The following is a 17,181-nucleotide window of genomic DNA, read 5'->3' as shown; positions in this document are numbered from 1 at the left end:
GGGGAGGGGAGCATTATATACTGGCACTACAGGGGGAGCATTATATAATGGTACTACAGGGGTGGGGGGAAATTTTATACTGGCACTATTGCCTGGGAAGCATTATATACTGGCACCACTGGGGGAGCATTATATACTGGCACCATGGGAAGATGGAGGAGCATTATATATATTGGCACTCCAGGGGGAAAGAGGTAGCATTATATAGTGACAGTACCAGGACTGAGTAGAGCATTATAAATACTAGTACTATGGGGGGGGGGGGAGCAGGGGAGCATTATATAAGCTGACAGTACAGAGGAGGAGCATTATATAAAATGGCACTATACAGGCATTATAATACAGGGTGCACTACAGGGGGGCATTATACATACTGACACTACAGGGGCATTATAAAGGGGGCACCACAGGGGGTTATAACTGTGGGGGAGATTAGAACTGCAGAGGGAATTATAAATACTAGGAGGCACTATGGTGAAATTATTACTACTGGGGGTACTCTGGGTGCATTATTATTATTTGGAACAATATAGAGGGCATTTCTACTAATGGGGGCACTCTTGGGGAGCATTAGCACAGTTGGGACGCTGTTATTAATGAGGGCATTTTGAAATAGAATTATTACTAGTGGTGGGTCTTTGGGGATCACTATTACTATGGGGAGGACTCTGTATGGCACTATTACTTTTGCAGTAGTTTGTTGGCATTAAGTAGTGCAGCTGGATAACAATGTTGGGGCACTAGGAGTTTGTGCTGAGAAGGTGGGCAGAATGATAATGGTAAAATGAGAAACCTACGATTTCTATGTCGTAAACTCTGCAGAAACGAGATGTGGCTAACCTAATTCGTCAGATCGGTCTGGTCCAAATGGAGAAGAACATCTATATAAGAGGAGACATCATTGGATATAAGGTATATGATGCCTGTATGTTGGTTAGAGAAGAATATAATGTCCATCCAAATAGGTCTTTAGCAGTAGGGCTGGGTGGGGGAGGCTTCAGCAGAGAACCTAGAATTGGCCTAGCTTTTTTTCAGTGTAATCAGGCAACGCTTCACAACCTCTTCCTGTTGCTCCAGCATCCATCCAGGAACCTTTTACAGTCTTCACTCAGGAGCAGAGGGAAGAGGTTGTGAAGTTTTCACTGCAGAAACTAAGGGCATTTAGTATAATCATTGGTAATATTATCCTTTGTACAGTGTATTCTGTTCAGTTTCAGTACGGACTAGATGGACCCTTGTCTTTGTTTTCAACCATATCAGCCATGTTATTATTTAATATTTAATCACCCTATGGTGGTAATATTCCATCCTTGTATAGTGGCAATATTTGACAACTATATATGTATGGAAAGTTATTTGGTGGGGGGAGGGGCTTTTGCCTTTACTCTTTAAAGACCTTAGCAATACTCTGGCATACCACTATTTGAACTGACTAAATTTGAGTGTGTTACAGTACTTCAAATTTAGCCAAAGGCCACATAATGTCTAAGACCGTCCCTGCACATAGCGAGCTGTCTCTCCTCACTGCAGGAGACAGGCTGAATAGAAACTCTATAGGTTCATCTTGATTCCGTCTCCTGTAGTGAGGAGAGAGGGTGCACAATGTGGGCACTTATCTGTCCTCATTCTAGGGATCAGTGGGGTTATGAGCACTCAGATCCTACATAAATCAAAACCTTTAAAATGTCTTATCAAAAGTTATTTAAAATTTCAGTGACACTTTAAGTATTTTAAGGTATCAGATGAATATTGAACAGATGAATCAAGAGTCACACAACTTTAGCTGGAAGAAACGGAAAAGGGAAACAAACTGTCCTAAGGGTTTTAGTGAACGCCACAGCACATTAGTCCCTGCAGCGCCAGTTCTGGCAGGTCCCATTCACGTCAGAGGCGGGAGCCTACACACTTGGCCAGATGGTCATCCTGCGGGGCCAGTCGGGTCAGCGCGGTCCAGGAGCCAGATCCTCCGGTTGTTCCAGTGGAGCCTCCGTCTACTTCGTCTGCTGGTGAGTTTAATTTCACAGGGGGCTGGGGTTCGGCTTCTATGGGTCAGCAGTTAGCCCCAGCCCTTAAGGCGTTGTTATTTCAATTAGATCTGGGGGTTTTGCTTGCGCCCCCTACACCCATTACCCAGGATAATAAGCTGCCTAGAGCCAGCAATCACATGGAATCTCTATTTTGCGGTCTCGCCCCCCTGGGAGCACATTTGGACGTTGAGACTGAAACAAAAATTTAGAACAACCATTATGTTGACATATGGTTTCTGATTACCATCGATCAGCACACAGTTGACAAAGAATGTAGGCCTAACTCTGACAGATTTATTGATAACAGGCCTAAGGTAGCTCATGCCATCGGTAATTGGCTGCAAGCTTTCTCAGTTTTAGGTTTTATCATGGGGCAGCGCCATCCAGAATGCTATTCTGAGTTATTTGTTTACATGGATTCTATATACAGCGCCTAGAAGTTCCATGGGGGTCCACTTGGTGGCGATATGGTGAAGAATTATGCGCTTACCCCAGACATTTGTTGGGGCATTAAAGCCACTGACCTTTGGCTGCGTCTGATGATGTCCCAGAGAACCCACCCCTTTCCAGCCACGGCCCCTGCCTCCTCTTCCAGTGGTCAGGGGTCAGACCGGGAGCTTGCTGGCTCTATAACGAGGGCCACTGCAAATTCTTTGCACTATGTAAGTACAAACACAACTCATGCTATAGAGAGAGCCAGGAGTACCGTTAATGCCAGGACCACTCGCTTTGTTGGCTCCCTTGAAGGGGACAACCAACACCTGATGCGGCCTGATGGGGTACACTTAAATGAGATCGGCCTTGATATTTCTCTCTCTGGCCTTCAGGATGGGGTGGGACAGGCCTTGTTTCTGTTGGGTGGGGGTCGGAGTGCCGTGTAGAGGCTCCTCCGTGGAGGTCAGTTGAAATTAAATACTAAGAGCGGAGGAGAAGGTGGACTTGCCCACTGTGGGTACAGTGGTAGGCATATTGCTTCTTACCCTCCTGGAAGGGGTTCTTGGCGTTTTTTGATAAGTTTTGGTGGTTTTTGTGAGACCAAGAAAAATAAAGCTGCGACGGACCCTCACTCCAACAAAACTAGTTGCCTCGTCTCTTTATTGGGTTGGGGGGAAGACATGTGGTTGGGGGTTTGGCCAAAATTTCTACTGAAAATCACTTCTATTCATCTAAAAAAAGTTCTTGTGGTAAGGCTGGATGGATTCCCATAATTTTTTTGTCTTATGTTTGGTTTAAAGTATGTAAAAACCTCAGATGCATGTCATTCTGTCACCATAGAGTTCCATTGTAAAAAAAAAACAACACATATATATTAACATACAGTATATGTTTTTATTACTGGACTCTGCAGGATGGAAAAGTGTAGTGTGCAACTCTGCTCTCTGCTACAAAACATGTAAACGTGATAGTGGTTTCTCCTTTTACACGCTGGGTAACTGGATTGTGGATGTTCTGTTCATTTGTTTTCCCATTGGACTATCAATAAAGGAAGATTTTACACACAGTGGATGTAGTGCTAATCTTCTGTTGGACTTTATTTTACCATTGCAAGACATGTTTGCTCATGCAACTTCGTCAGGTGAGCTGAATGAACATACTCTTATTAGTACAAAGATTATATTAAAGAATGGTTAAAGAAAGTTAACATTTTGGAATGGCCAAGTGAAAAAGTAATGTCTTTAATCCAACAGAAATTATGTGAGGACCTAAATGAAGCAATTCATGGGAGGAAACCCACCAACATAACATAGTTGATGCTGTTTTTTTAAGGAGGATTTGACTAAAATTCCTCCAAGCCAATGTTCAGGACAAACCAACAGTTACCGGAAATGTTTTGTTGCCGTTATTACTGAACAAGGCGGTCACACCAGTTACTGATCCAAAGGTTCACATATTTTTTCCATTCAAAGACATGTGATATTGGATCATTTTGTCCCGACCTATCACTGACCCTGTGGTGCCTGGGGTCAGAAGGTCGCAGCGGGTGGCTACTTGCTCTGTTTCAAGAGACCATGACTTAGTGGTGGGAATCAATTCTGTCCAGGTTTTCCTGCTTAGGTCTGCGATCCTTTTTGTCTCATTTAGGAATCCATAGCTTTTCCTTTCAGCTGTTCTGTCAGCCACTCCCAGCTACTATATATTTTCCCTCTTCTATTCTGACCTCTGGTGGAGTTGGAGTTGCTGTGGAGCTGTTGGAACTGGTGCTGTCAGATCTCCGGTTCTCTCCTGTTTGTTGTCTCCCTTCTGATGATGATGATGATGATGATGATGTATAGTCTTGTGTACACGCAGTCTTACCCTTAGGGCCTCGATGCGCTTAGCTGGCTGAGAAGAAGGCATGACACTTTGCCATGGGCCACAAAGGCCTAGAGAATAAGGCACCTATTCCAGAGACCAATTTCCTAGCACTTATCAAATTGAAAATCAAGAAAAAGGGAAGGTAGGGAAGGGAGGGAAGGGAGGGAAGGTAGGGAAGGTAGGGGGATCGCAAGGTTCAAAGGGTGCGGGCGAGATATAAAAAATGTGAAAATAACAAAATTAATAAATGTGAGGAAAAGGTATCTTTAAAATAGAAGGGATATTACCAACCGTGAATTTATAGACTAAGATTTAGGAAAACCCCCAAAATGATATGAACTAAAAATAAGTGTTATATAGGAAGATCAAACGCCTGTTTGAAAAGTAAGGTTTTCAGTGCACGTCTGAATGAGAGAAGACTGGGAAACATTTTCAGGGCCAGAGGTAGGTGGTTCCAAAATCTTGCCCCTTGAGCCGAAAAAGCTCTACCTCCACGTCTGATCTTATTAACTTGTGGGGTGTTAAAATTCGCAGAGTTACTAGACCTCAATGTCCTCAATGGGGCGTACCTGATGAATTTACGTCGCAGCTACAAGGGCCCCACACCATGGAATACCCTATGCATGAAGCATCCAATCTTGAACATCACCCGTTGTTGGACGGGGAGCCAGTGCAAGGCATTAAGAGAGGGAGTGATATGCTCTCGGCGGGCAACACCTATTAGTAGCCTTGCTGCGGCATTCTGCACAAGTTGAAGTCTATGCAAGTTCTTCTTAGGGAGTCCCATGTACAAGGCATTACAATAGTCCAACTGACTGCTGATCGCTGCTCCGACCAAGGCTTTCCTGAGAGGGGATTCGATGTATTTTAAGATCCTCCTCAGAAGTTTCAGCTGGTAATGGCAGGTACAAACCACCTGATTTATCTGAGGAGCCAGGGTTAATCTGGAGTCAAAGACCAAAAGACAATGGCCATTAGGGTGCTGAGGGTGTAATTTTCTGGTCACTGAATGTAATACATTCAGTTTTGGTACCACTAAGCTTTAGATAATTGGCACTCATCCAGTGATCGATCTCCAAAAGACATCCGGCTAGATCTACTTGATCAACTGTTCCATTGGCAAGCCTAAAGTACAGTTGTGTATCATCCGCATAAACATGAAACTGAAGATTGTGGCTCCTGATGATGTTGGCCAATGGTCTCAGATAAATGTTGAACAAGACTGGAGATAGTGCCGAGCCTTGTGGTACTCCACAGGACAGTGGGAGATCGGCTGAGTGAAATACCCCCAGCTTCACTCGTTGTACCCTGTCCTGGAGAAATGAGACCATCCATGCCAAGGTCTTTCCATCTAATCCGGCTACCACTTTCAGCTGGTTCAGTAACACTTGATGGTCAATAGTGTCAAAAGCTGATGATAGGTCCAGAAGGACTAGGACCATTGAGTCGTTCTGGTCTAATGCCATCAGTAGATCGTCCTGGACATTGACCAGAGCGGTCTCAGTACCCCTTCCTGGTCGGAATCCCGACTGGAAGTCGTCAAGAATGTGATTGGCCTCCAGATATCCCTGTAGTTGTGCAACAACCTCCCTCTCGCCTATCTTTGCAGCGAACGGCAGTCCCGAAATCTGTCTAAGGTTACTCAGATCGGTCACAGGTACCGCCGGTTTCTTAGGCAGGGGTGTTACCACTGCCTGTTTTAGAATAGCTGGCACCTGACCGCTGGAAAAGGAAATATTTATAATGTCTGGGATTGTTTGTCTTGTTTGTCCATTCCCTGTTGTTACCCTAGGTGTCAGTGGTGAGGACTAGTGCTCCCACCCTCCTACTCACTACCTAGGGCTTATTTCAGGGTAAGCCAGGGACAAGGCACGTGATCGGTGTACGGATTAGTAGCCCATCTAGGGACGTCAGGGCAGCCAGGCGCCAGTGCTAGGTGAGTTAGGGGTTACCACTCCTCCCTCTCCCTAGTGAAAGGGTACTCCTCTTCACTCCCCTCTGTGCCGCACGTCTGTTATGTGATACTGTACTTTTTCTCATTAAAAAAATGACCAAATCTTATATGTCTGACTCTCTGGTTTGATTTGGTTATCTTTATCTAGTTTAGGATTGGATGTAGATTTAGGTAAAATTTATGCAGAAACAGCTCACTTTTTCCTATAAAATCGATTTTTCTTCCCACCTCAGCTCACCAGCAGTCCCGCACCTAAAATCTTTTACTGGGTTAGCTCACCTGCAGGCCCGCAACGCAAATCTTTCACAGGGTCAGCTCAGCTGCAGGCCCGCAACTCAAATCTTTTACTGGGTCAGCTCACATGCAGGCCCGCACCTAAAATCTTTTAAATAGTCAGTTCACCTGCAGGCCCACAACTCAAATTTTTTACAGGGTCAGTTCACATGCAGCCCCGCACCTAAAATATTTTACTGGGTCAGCTCACATGCAGGCCCTCGCATAGAATATTTAGAGAGTCAGCTCAGCTGCAGGCCCTTGCATAAAATGTTTTACAGGGTCAGCTCACCCTCAGGCACTCGCATATAATGTTTTATACGGTCAGCTCACCTGCAGGCCCGCAACTCAAATCTTTTACAGGGTCAGCTTACCTGCAGGCCCACAACTCATGCTGAAGTAGTAGCCGTAGCCGTTTATCAGACTCCCTCTCCGAAATCGAACAATGATTCCCCATTACCGGTGGTACCATGTTAGGCGCATAAAAGAACATTGAAAGTTGATAGGAAATAGTATAGTATATAGTATATATAAGGCCGAAAAAAGACATTTGTCCATCCAGTTCAGCCTGTCATCCTGCAAGTTGATCCAGAGGAAGGCAAAAAAACCCTGTGAGGTAGAAGCCAATTTTCCTCACTTTAGGGGAATAAAAATTCCTTCCCGACTCCAATCAGGCAATCAGAATAAATCCCTGGATCAACGATCTCTCTCTAGTAGCTATAGCCTGTAATATTATTACGCTCCAGAAATACATCCAGGCCCCTCTTGAATTCCTTTATTGTACTCACCATCACCACCTCCTCAGGCAGAGAGTTCCATAGTCTCACTGCTCTTACCGTAAAGAATCCTCTTCTATGTTTGTGTACAAACCTTCTTTCCTCCAGACGCAGAGGATGTCCCCTCGTCACAGTCACCGTCCTGGGAATGAATAGATGATGGGATAGATCTCTGTACTGACCCCTGATATATTTATACATATTAATTAGATCTCCTCTCAGTCGTCTTTTTTCTAAAGTGAATAACCCTAATTTTGATAATCTTTCAGGGTACTGTAGTTTCCCCATTCCAGTTATTACTTTAGTTGCCCTCCTCTGGACCCTCTCCAGCTCTGCTATGTCTGCTTTGTTCACTGGAGCCCAGAACTGTACACAGTACTCCATGTGTGGTCTGACTAATGATTTGTAAAGTGGTAGGAATGGATCGTAGACGTCACAGGGATGTGCAATCAGGCAGAAGTTATATAGAGTCAAGTATTAGTGACAAAAGTAAAATATATTTGCCGTTCAGAGGTGCAGTTATATATTCTAAGGCCTTTTTTGTCATATATTAGTGGCAAAAGAAATATATATTTGCCGTTCAGCGGTGTAGTTATATGTTCTAAAGCCTTTTGTGGCGTGTATAAGTGCAAAAAGAAAAATATATTTGCCGTTCAGCGATGCACTTATATGTTCTAAAGCCCTTTTTCTTGTGTATTAGTAGCAAAAAATATATATAGTTGTCGTTCAGCAGTGCAATTTTATGTTCTAAAGCCTTCTGTGGCATGTATAAGTGGAAAGAAATAAGGGCCTATTTGCCGTTCAGCAGTGCAGTTATATGTTCATTAGCCTTTTGTGGCGTGTATAAGTGGAAAAAATAAGGGCCTATTTGCCATTCAGCTGTTCAGTTATATGTTCTTAAGCCGTCTGTGATGTGTATAAGTGGAAAAAAATAAAGGGCCTATTTGCCGTTCAGCGGTGCAGTTATATGTTCTAAAGCCCTTTTTGGGGTGTATTAGTGGCAAAAAAATACATATTTGCCATTAAGTGGTGAAGTTCCATTGTACTACAGCCATTTACAGGGTGTATTAATAGAATAGATATGTCCTTTTAACCGTTCTGTGGTGAATTGTGATTGTTATATTAATTTTTTGGGGGTGTATTAGTAGGAAAAAGAATACGGGAAAATAGATGGGTGATTGTTGACTTTCTTCTGTATTAACCAAATTATGTCGATTAGCCATTCAGTGGTAAAATTTGTTTGTGATACAGCCTTTTTTCGTAAAATTGGTCAGTAGCTGTAACTATGGTCAAGGACAATGTTTGTTCTATATGGCCCACTGGGTAAATGTGGTTCCTGCCCAGCCACACCAGCAACTTGGCCAGATGACGCCACTTCCGCCTCCACATTTTCAAGCCATTGTTCCTGCGACAATGTCAGCCTCTACCTCCTCATCCTCCACTGTGTCCTCCGCCTCCAATGCAGGGACAATTCACAATGCTCCTCCAGCATACCACATGTGCAGGGCACAGCGGTGTCACACTGTTCTACAAGTCGTTTGCCTGGGTGAACAGAGTCACGCAGGGAATAAACAGCTCCATGTCCTTCATCAAGAAATCGCATCCTGGGGGGGCTGAACTGGAGAAGGAGGAGGAGGAGGAGGACAAGCAATGTATAGCGAAATGGGTGGTTTTTACACACAGGTGACAGAAGAGGAGGAGCCAGAGCAGCCAGAGGAGCTACAGGGCAATGAGGAAGACGAGGCAGAGGACCGAGACACACCATGGCAGTATGCAGTGGAGATGGAGGCAGGAAGTCCCTCCAAGTAACCTGCACAACTGGCCCAATGTACGCTCATTTGCTTGCATAGTGACAGCCGAATTGTCACCATTCGGCAGAAGGATGATGTGATGAAACTAACCTCGCCACTGCGTTTTGGAGGGGCCTGTTTGCCAGCCTCTTGCCTCAGGATTATGGCCCATATACTAACTTTGAAGGAGAAGATAGACCGGAAATACAGCCTAAATCTGTGGAACTGTCTTGGGCAGGAAAGTCATTCTTGCGGTTGGCCAAATGTGACTTCCATGGAATTCGGGAACCCCCGAATGTTGTTTGCCTAGATCAAATTATGGGGATATGGGGATAAGGAGGAGAGCATATTTAAAAGAAGAAAAACTACCACAAGAGGACACAGTTTTAAATTAGAGGGGCAAAGGTTTAAAAGTAATATAAGGAAGTATTACTTTACTGAGAGAGTAGTGGATGCATGGAATAGCCTTCCTGCAGAAGTGGTAGCGGCAAATACAGTGAAGGAGTTTAAGCATGCATGGGATAGGCATAAGGCTATCCTTCATATAAGATAGGGCCAGGGACTATTCATAGGATTCAGATATATTGGGCAGACTAGATGGGCCAAATGGTTCTTATCTGCCGACACATTCTATGTTTCTATATGTGGGGTTTTGAGGTGTTTTCTGTGTTTTGGGAAAAATATGTGTTTTCTGCCTGTGGGTGATTAAGTTAGCCCATTATGTTTGGTAATTGTATCACAGGCAGAGCCTATTGTGTTTTGTTATTGTGTTTGGTAATTGTATCACAGGCAATGCCCATTCTATTTTGTTGATTGCGTCACAGACAGAGGGGGGGGGGTTGTGTACAATTGCTGAAAAGATTTCAATACTTTAAATGCATGCGATTGGCTAATGTATAAACTGTTGCAGTCTTCCACAAGGTCCCCAGGGGGAGTGTTCCTTGCTGGAAGACCTGCATAAAAGGCTGACATGTAGCCCAATTAAAGAGTCCTGTTTTACCCTCAACATAGAGCCTTGTCTCATGTGTGGGTGGAAAGGCTGTATTTACACTGGGGATTGCTATACGCTGTATACTCCCCTGGCTATAATCGCTGAGCTCTTTTAAGAGCTTGTTCCTGCATAACTTACTGAAGGAAGAGAACCACCCACTGGAGCCTGCAGCCTTGTCGTAAATTCAGGGTGGATAGGAGACGGCGAGACCTCAACCAAGCTATGGCGGTTCTTGGGGTCTGCAGTGCTTACGGTGCCAAGTGGAGTGCTTGGAGCCCTTGGGAAGCACTAGGAGCATCCATCAACGGAGGTACCCAGTTGGGGTGCCAGGAGATACGTTACAGATGACTTATGGCTCTTCACCTTGTTGGACCCTCACTTCCGGTCCAGAATGGGGGCCTTTTTTACACCCGCTGAGAGGGGGTACAAACTGAACTACTATAGAAACATCATATTCAGTCAGTTGGCTGCTGCCTATCTGCGCCATCATCCATCCTCTCACAGGTCTGATTGGGCGAACCCTCTGCGCTCACGTTCCACTAGCATGGCTGCTGGGGAGGGGTGGGTTGGCAGGAGCAGTACCAGCTTCAGCAGCAGCAGCCAGAGTCTAGAGTTGCTGATGAGCAGCTTTCTTCACCCGCATAGTGAAGAAACTACTCACCAGCAGCTAGACATAGAGCAGAACTCGAACCAACAGGTGGTGGCATACTTGGAGTGCACACTGACCGCCATCATTGAAGATCCGCAGGACTACTGGGCAGCCAAACTGGATTTGTGGCCGTAACTGGCCGAGTTTGCCCTGGAAAAGATGTCCTGCCCGGCCAGTAATGTGGCATCAGAGCGGGTGTTTTGTGCGGTGGGGGCCATAGTTACCAAAATATGGACAGACTGACCTTTCTCAAGATGAATCAGGCGTGGATCAGCCAGGATTTCCACCCACTAATACCTGATGCATCAGACTAGATCATCCATTGTGCCACAAAATCATCCATTTGACAAAAGAGACTGGTTTCCTCTGGCTACCTGCCTCAGCTACTATTCTAATGCTGCCACCCACTTGATGCCACACATCTGATGCCAAGTGCTCCTTCTTTCACCCACCATCTTAAGCTGGTACTGGTATTGCCACCCACCTAACCACTCTGTCACCGGGTCACTCTGTGGTTTCCTGATGCTGCTGCCACCTTCACACTTTGTCACCATACCACTCTGCGGTCTCCTGATGCTGCTGCCACCTCCACACTATGTCACCTTGCCACTCTGTGGTCTCCTGATGCTGCTGCCACCTCCACACTATGTCACCTTGCCACTATGTGGCTTTCTGATCCTGCCGCAACCTCAACTCTGTCATTGTGCCACTCCGTGGCCTACTCCTGATGCTGCTGCTGCCGCCACCTCCGCACTCTGTCATTGTGCCACTCTGTGGCCTGCTTATGCTGCTGCTACCACCTCCACACTGTCATTGTGACACTATCTGGCCTCCTCATGCTGCTTCCACCTCACCACTATGTCATAATGCCACTGTGTGGACTTCTCATGCTGTTCCCACCTGACCCACTTCATGACTAGGCCACTATTTTGCCTTTCGTCCTGGCTGACATCATCATTTATTTGATCCTTCTCCTGATCTGTCTGTTGGAACGAAAAGTTAGATGCACAACAAATCCTGTCTGTGTAGCAGCTGTAAGGCCAGAATTGGCTTGTGATTTGTTAGCCAAAAGCAGGAGTGGGTACAAAACAGAAGACATGCAAATATTCCATTCACGTGTCATCTCTGTTTTGGATCCACTCCTGTTTTTTTGGCATTAGAAATACTGATGGATTACTGACCAAATGCTGACCAAGTGAAGGCGGATGCTCACCAGACAAGATCTGTTTTTTGGGGGTTATTGTTCTGACGGATCAGAGGAAGGGCAAAATAATCAATGACGTCAACACAAACTTACTGCTGACACCGTATCCACTCTGTCGGGGGGGCTCTAATTGTATAAGTGTTAAATAGAACAGGCTCTGTAGACATCTATGTGGAATCAGCTGACGACGGTGTAAAAGGAGTGCGCTTCTTCTTGGCGCTAAGATCGACCTGTAATGCTGAGTTCATACGTACTTGAGTTATTTGGTCAGATTTGGTCCCGTGCCCAAATAGGTGAAGTGTGCAGTGGCTCTATAAACTGGCTCTATAAACATATCACATGACCTAACCCCTCAGATGAACACCGTAAAAAATAAAAACTGTGCTAAATAAACAATTTTTTTGTCACCTTACATCACAAAAAGTACAACAGCAAGCGATAAAAAAGGCGTTTGCCCACCAAAATAGTACCAATCTAACCGACACCTCATCCCGCAAAAAATGAGCCCCTACCTGAGACAATCGCCTAAAAAATTTAAAAAACTATGGCTCAGAATATGGAGACACTAAAACATAATTTTTTTTGTTTTAAAAAAGCTGTTATTGTGTAAAACTTACATAAACAAAGAAAAGTATACATATTAGGTATACAAATGAAAAATAAAAACTGTGCTAAATAAACAATTTTTTGTCACCTTACATCACAAAAAGTGTAATAGCAAGCGATCAAAAAGTCACACGCACCCCAAAATAGTGCAAATTAAACCGTGGTCTCATGAAGCAAAAATCATACCCTACCCAAGGTAAGCGCCCAAAAACTGAAAAAATTATGGCTCTCAGACTATGGAAACACAAACATGATTTTTTTTTGCTTAAAAAATAAAATCATTGTGTAAAACTTACAGATATTAGGTATCGCAGCGTCCGTGACAACCTGGTCTATAAACATATCACATGATCTAACCTGTCAGATGAATGTTGCAAATAACAAAAAATAAAAACGGTGCCAAAACAGCTATTTCTTGTTACCTTGCCTCACAAAAAGTGTAATATAGAGCAACCAAAAATCATATGTACCCTATACTAGTACCAGCAATACTGCCACCCTATCCCGTAGTTTCTAAAATGGGGTAACTTTTTGGGAGTTTCTACTCTAGGGATGCATCAGGGGGGCTTCAAATGGGACATGGTGTAAAAAAAAAAACAGTCCAGCAAAACCTGCCTTCCAAAAACCGTATGGCATTCCTTTCCTTCTGCGCCCTGCCGTGTGCCCGTACAGCGGTTTACGACCTCATATGGGGTGTTTCTGTAAACTACAGGATCAGGGCTATAAATATTGAGTTTGGTTTGGCTGTTAACCCTTGCTTTGTAACTGGAAAAAAAATTATTAAAATGGAAAATCTGCCAAAAATTTTAAATTTTGAAATTGTATCTCTATTTTCCATTAATTCTTGTGGGACACCTAAAGGGTTAACTACATTTGTAAAATCAGTTTTGAATACCTTGAGCGGTGTAGTTTATTAGATGGGATCACTTTTCTGGAATTTCTACTCTAGGGGTGCATCGAGGGGCTTCAAATGGGACATGGTGTAAAAAAAAACAGTCCAGCAAAACCTGCCTTCCAAAAACCGTATGGCATTCCTTTCCTTCTGCGCCCTGCCGTGTGCCCGTACAGCGGATTACAACCACATATGGTGTGTTTCTGTAAACTACAGAATCAGGGCCATAAATATTGATTTTTGTTTGGCTGTTAACCCTTGCTTTGTAACTGGAAAATCTGCCAAAAGGGTTAACAAAGTTTGTAAAATCAGTTTTGAATACCTTGAGGGGTGTAGTTTATAGAATGGGGTCATTTTTGGGTGGTTTCTATTATTTAAGCCTCGCGAAGTAACTTCAGACCTGAACTGGTCCCTAAAAATTGGGTTTTTGAAAATTTCTGAAAAATTGAGAATAGAATAGAGAAATTGAAACTTTGAAATTTGCAATTTTTTTAAAAAAAAAGGTAAATTTGGTATTTTTTTATAAATAAAATTTATTTTTTTTACTTCATTTTACCAGTGTCATAAAGTACAATATGTGACGAAAAAACAGTCTCAGAATGGCCTGGATAAGTCAAAGCGTTTTAAAGTTATCAGCACTTAAAGTGACACTGGTCAGATTTGCAAAAAATGGCCAAGTCCTTAAGGTGAAATAGGGCTGAGTCCTTAAGGGGTTAAATTAGCTCATCTCTAGTCTTGACCAAGCTTTCTTTTTCTGCTTAGCAAACAATGATCCTTAGGAATTGATGTCTGTGAAGGTTCTCATTTTTCCAGGTCATGGTATATATCTGTAAAGAAAAAATCAAGGCAACTGGATGTACTGTAGATTTCTTGAAAACGTTTCACTCGTTCTTCCAACGAGCTTTCTCAATTCTGAGTGACCGTACAAGAATTCTGGGAATAAATATGTAACTGAATCCACATCTGGTAATTATACCCAGCATTGGGTCAAAGGTGTTGATTCCATTATCCTAATTGGAGTCAGTAGGTGATAAAGACTTCCCAGAAAAAGGTGTAAATTCTTGTACGGTCACTCAGAATTGAGAAAGCTCGTTGCAAGAATGAGTGAAACGTTTTCAAGAAATCTACAGTACGTCCAGTTGCCTTGATTTATTCTTTACAGGTACTTAGGAATTGATGTCACTTCTATGGTGGTACTTTTTTATGTCAGTTTTAAGTCTGTCTTTGCTTTGTGTGCCTGCACCAAATGTATGAACTGGTGCACCTTAATATATGTGGTGTCAGTGGAATGTGGTTTACATCTTTAGGTTGTGACTTTTGCAAAAGTGACACATAGTAAAAAAAGCCATAATCTAGGTCTAATCTCACTTTTAGCTCTTAAATTTAGACCACTGTGAAAAGTGGCAAGGATCACAAAAAATGTCGTAAAAATGTTGCAGTTACTATGAAAATGTTGCAGTTGTCATGACTTGCGGCTTTTCTAGACCACAAAACTGGCGTATCTAATTTGATAAATGATCTCCTTATACCCCCTACACTGCTTCTATTAGTGACATACAAAGTACAGATTCATGGACATCAAGATTCCTTATTTCACTGCCTACTTTTCTATTTCAGGCACCACCTACTGGTTATGTCCTGTAACAACTCAAACAGTCAGCCAAAGCCAATTATTCGACACATGTGGGTTACAATGAGAGACTCCCTCATGCCTCACAAATGGTAAACTCATATAGAAATAACACACATATACACAAGTGTGTTATTTTGCTTTCTATAATACTCTAATTGGCTGACAACCTTTCACTTGACTTATCAGTTTAACAGTTCTGACATTACTAATCTAAAAGTAGGCATGTCACAATATGTCACTTTATCTCATTTGTGCTCAAGCTGTGTAACTTCATCCCCTTATATTTCCACCAAGGGCACCAGTGTCATTGTTAATCATTCATTGCTGCTTTACTTGTTTAGCGGATTTGTGGCACTCGGAGGTAATGCATTCAACATACTTCTTGGTTCTGTGATCATGCCTGTGCATGAAGTGAGCAGCTAGCCATACTAATCCTGGCTGAGGACTCTGCTAATACCCCAGCAGCATCAATAATGTCCCTCATCCAGTTACTCTCTTTGCTGTCTTACTTGCCCTGACTAGAGTGGATGAGGCAGTTAAAGAGCTGGAAACGAAAATTAGTAAATCGAATCTACATGAATCAAATTTGTTATGAATTTCCCAAAAACTCAGTCTCCAATGAATCAGAAGATTTGGGGATTTGTCTTATGTAAATTAATCAAAATGGCATATTGGGATCATTTTTAAACTTAAAAAAATAAAATAAAAAATCCAACAGTGCAGTGCTCTTAAACAGGCTGTTTTAAAAGCTAGGGCAGCGCTAAAGACAGCTGATTAGTCTCAGCCTAGCATACTCATATGAAGCCCGGTACGTCGCCGGAAGTAAAGAAAAAGCTCTTATCCTGCGTAATGCAGCACAGTGCAAGGGGAGCATCGGAGCAAGAAATGGTCCAATGCTCCACTCAGACATGGTAAATGAGTGAAGGAGAGCTTATTCAGATAACCCCTTTAATGTTAAAGATCTTGAAGGAATTAGGATAAAGTACTAGGAAACCCCAAGTGTCATACATGGCTTTTCAGGCAATTGGGGCACTTTCAATTCAAGAAATCTGGGAGATAAATAGACTATTAAAGCATAATCCAAGAACGTGTTCCTATATTAAATGTGTTACCCTAGAAAAAGATCAGTGTTAATTCACAAAGTAGTACTGATCAGTGATATTATAATAAGATGACAATATTATGATTAGGGTGCATTACCATGACCGAATGTATTTTGCGGTCTGCAAAACACAGATCCGCAAAATACGCATAATGTTTGTGTGACGTCCGTGTTGCATCGGCTCTTTTGTGGATCCATTGCCTTTATTATTGTCTGGAAAATGGACAAGAATAGGACATGTTCTATCTTTTTTGTGGAGCCGCGAAATAGACATAAGGATGTGGACAGCATGTGATTTAAATGGTCACTGAATTTTCACAAAACGTTACATAAATCAATAGTACAGGTGAATATAAAATTTCTTTCTTTTCTAGAGTTATCAGCTTTTTTCATCCCCAAACTAACTTTCTCTCTGAAATGGGTGATAAGTCCATCTTGATGGATGAGCTGTCTGCTCACTGAAGAATCAGATTACATCATCCCATGAAAAGACTATGGAAAGGGGAGGGGCTGAAGGAGGAAGTGCAGAGAGAGAAAGCCATACATGATTCAGAACATTCAGCAGCTAAGAGTATGTTTTATATCTCATCCCAAACACCTTATTCACAAATATACAGCTAAGTACTGTAATTTACTTTATGGTGCTTCTGAGTTTGTGGGAGTCAAGAAGCAGAATCTGCTATATCCACGTACAGTTCATGGGCTGACATGATGATAAGCTAGTCCCCATCCATAAGCTCAGGGACAACAGAGTTATAGACGAGGCATGCAAAGGAAAAAAATGCTAAAAATGCAAGGTATAAGTCATATAATGGTCAGATACAGTAATATCCCACATGTATATACACATGAGCAGCTTATTCGGAAAATAATATATGACAATATAGGTACACTTTAAAGTTATGTAAATTATATAAATTCTAATGTATCTTTATCAAATTATTTCTGCCATATTTGCATGTTTTAACTATCACATTTTGTTGAAACAA

The sequence above is a fragment of the Bufo gargarizans genome, chromosome 3 (genome assembly GCF_014858855.1).
Source record: "Bufo gargarizans isolate SCDJY-AF-19 chromosome 3, ASM1485885v1, whole genome shotgun sequence".
NCBI lineage: Eukaryota > Metazoa > Chordata > Amphibia > Anura > Bufonidae > Bufo > Bufo gargarizans.
The sequence above is the reverse complement of the archived record's forward strand: the minus strand, read 5'-3'. Positions refer to the sequence as shown.